Source organism: Tupaia chinensis, unplaced genomic scaffold, assembly GCF_000334495.1.
Source record: "Tupaia chinensis unplaced genomic scaffold, TupChi_1.0 Scaffold143566_1, whole genome shotgun sequence".
NCBI classification, from domain to species: Eukaryota; Metazoa; Chordata; class Mammalia; order Scandentia; family Tupaiidae; genus Tupaia; species Tupaia belangeri.
The window spans coordinates 815724-819307 of record NW_006203411.1 but is presented as its reverse complement, the minus strand read 5'-3'; the positions used below and the strand labels follow the sequence as shown (position 1 = coordinate 819307).

Genomic DNA, 3584 nt, shown 5'->3' with positions numbered 1-3584 from the left:
CCGTGTTTCAGTTCTTATAAAAGTGCTCACTTCCTATATTGGATATTTTTGTACTCATTAGTGTTCATTTTTCCCCTTTTGCAGTTAATCCCTAGTTAGTATTAATGGTTAATAATTCTCTGTATTAAGTTTTCTCTGTTCAAATTGCTATATATTTTCTGTCTCCTGACTGGGCCCTGAGTGAAACATATATTAACACAGAAAACTAAATTTGACACTAAATTATTTCCAAGATAGGGAAATGATTAGATCATTAGGAAACAATTAAGACCACTATTTTACATTCTTCTCTGTTGACTATCTACATACTACTAGCATTATTGATTAAAACATTTTAAAAGTAAAAACATTGAGTAACAAGAAAATTCTCAAAAGAGATGCGTTTTAAACAATAAAATCAAATACTGGATTAGAATACTATTCATCCATAAAAAACAACAAAACCCTGGCTTTTGAAAAGAAGTGGATGAATATGGAAGAGACTTACTGCTGAGCGAAGCAAGCCATGCTATGAAGGAGAGGCACTGTATTTCCCCACTTAATATATACTGAGTGTCTGCACTCTAAATGTATATATATATATATATACTTGAAGCCATACTGAATCTGTTGTTATAGAGTTATAAAATTATACAAAATTATAAGACAAAATAAAAAAACAACAATTCAGGCTGCTTTTGCAAACTGACCCTGTTACTATACTGTTTTGAATATTGGCTAACTCTTGTTGCTGGCTAAAATCTGGCAACCATTTCTGTGAATAATCAAGAAGTAAAACAAAGACAGAGAAATGGAGTCTATTTAGCTGTGTTGGGTACAGGGAGTGGCGGAGAGCTAACAAGCCCACAACCAACAATTGCCAGAACAGAAACTTCCAGCATGTATACTTCTTGTTTATCCTTTGTCACTTGTAACATAAATTTAGCTAATTCAGTGTTACTCTTACTCTCATGATTTTCCCCAAATTGTTCTGTGCACCTTTTCCTTTCAAATGATTTTATGATTCCATGTGTGTTCTTATGGCAACATTGAATCTGTTAACTCAGGCTTGTCACATACATTGATAGGTTAAAGGAAGCTACAATTTTCTTTAAGCTCTACTGGTTAACAAAACAATCTAAACATCTATGAGTAACTGTTGTGCTGAAAGATAACATTATTACAATTTTCTTAATTTAAGCTGCTACATTTTGTCTCTTGAATAAATATCCCCATTTTAAGGTTTCTTGCTGAGACCCCAGGATCTTGGTTGAAATTTTGTGATCATTGTTTGAAACAAGTGGCTTTAAGTTAAGGTTAAGGGCAGTGGACTCCCGAATGGTGGACCGTGGCCCAAGTACTGGACCTGGTAGCTTGCTTTCTCACTTTCTCTCTCTCTCTCTCTCTCTCTCTTCTCTTTCTCTCTCTCTCTGAACCTCTCCGGTCAAATTAAAAATAAATTAATAATTAAATAAAGTTAAATGGAATAATTATTTTTTAAAAGACCTTATTTGTTACAATAGTTATAGATTCTATTGGAAGTGTCAAGCACCAATTAACTCTTAAAATATAAGAAACAGGAATAAAGTAAAGCAAAAACAACAACAACAAAAAAAGAGTTAAAAATTATTTGTTTTTTTTCCTGTTATACATCCTGAAAGCCTTTCCTGTCTTGTCTTAAATACACAAATAATAAAATTCATTTGTATTTACTTTTTAAGATAAACATATTTTTCATATCTTTTAGCAAAAATAATTAGTTTCAGAAACACAATCTGTTTTTATCATAATGAGTATTTTTCCATTGTAAGCAATTATTTAATTAATACTTGTCTTTTAACTTTTAACACTAAGCCTTTTTTACTTTGAGTCTTTGAAAGTCTATTAATAGAGGAGTGTTTTTTTTTGTTGTTGTTTTTTGGTTTTTTTTTTTTTTTGAGAGGTTTTTGCTATAGGGCTTGTACGTTCAGAAAGAAAGAGAGAGACAGAGAGACAGGTAGCAAGAAATCATCCCCTACAGGGGATGACCATGCTGCAATCCTTTCTCCTCTATTCTCCTCTCAGGATCTTGGGCACACACACACATGCACCCAGCGTGAGTTTAAACCACCGGGTCTGGGACTTGAACCACAGTTGACTACATGGGAGTCCAAGGACATAACCATTATGCCAATTGCTGGCCCCGAGAAGATTCTTTTAAAAACAAATAATATTTTATGATGTTAATTTGGAAAATTAGAGGTGGAGTAAATACTTTTAAATGTAGTAATAATGTCTTCCTTTGAAACTAATGATAGTCTCAATAAATGTCAAGCATAAGATGTAGTAGTCTACCTGTACACAAGAATAGATCGGTGTTTACAGGTTGTCAAAATTAGAAACTTTTAAAAAATTTTGATTAAAATTTAATATTTTATGATTGTTACTAATCAATAAGGTTGAGAATAGTATAACATTGGTAATATTGATAACTACAACTACCATTTTGTTAAAAGTGTACATATATATGACATTTACATAACACATTTAGTTCAAAAATCATAACAATTCCTAATGGAAATTGCCTACTTTACATACAAAAAATGGAGATTTAGAGTTTAGATAGTATGCCAGAGGTCAAATATTTCATAAGGACAGAGCCAGGCGGGGGTTGAATGTAGGGACTCAAGGAAAAAAAAGAATATTTAAGAGACACAAGAATAAAAAGTTATTGTGTACAGGTATACAGTAAGATCTTTGACTTTCTAAACTTGTAATGCATTTATTCTTTGAGAATCTATATTGTATGATGTAAAAACATACAGTGATTACCCATAAATTATTAAATAAATTTATAAACAAAATGAAAAAATACCCAAACAACATAAAATAAAACAAGTCTGTCAGTGGCATGGTGGTTAAGGCAGCTGAATCCCACATGGCTGATTGCAGAGTTCCAGACCTTCCAGCTTAAAAAAATAAGGCAGGCATGTGTACACCATTCTCCTGAGAGAATGGAGGGGACGGTATTGCAGCATGGCCATCCACCCTGCGGTGATTTCTTATTTTTCCTCACTCACTCTCTCTTTCTTTTTCTGTCTCCAGTGAGCAAATGCACCCTATAACGCATCAAAAAAAGGGGGAAGTGCTAAAATTCTATTGTGCTTTTCATTATCACTTCTTTGTCTCTCTCCCAAGTAAACATACCCTATAAAAGATCTAAAGAAAAAGAAAAAAAAGAAGGAACTTAAAATTTTAAATTATGGATGTTTAATTATTCAATTTACAATGATATAGGAAGGGGTATAGAGATAAATAATGGAAACTTGCGGCCCAGGCCCGCACCTGCACTGCCTCTGTTCCGCATTCCGCAGCCCAGGCCGCCGGCCCCCGCTGCCTCTCTGGCGCTGGGTGTGTCCTGCGCTCGGCGCCCACGCGGGCCGCAGCACAGACCAGCATCCGTCCGTTCTCTGGCAGGAGCGGGTGAACGGGAGGTGGTACTGGGTCCCCCGCACATTCGTGCGCTTCGGGCTGGCGTGTGGCTGCTGGGCATGCACGTGAACATTGTGTCTGCAGGAGGTGGCGGGGCCACCAGGCCTGCGTGTGGCTGGTTGGCCCGCGGGTGG

General features: G+C 35.6%; 1 pseudogene; it reads right to left on the bottom strand.

The window, feature by feature from the left end:
- Positions 1-2235: 2235 nt before the first annotated feature.
- Positions 2236-3584, bottom strand: part of LOC102474204 (atrophin-1-like) — a 115659-nt pseudogene continuing 114310 nt past the window's right edge.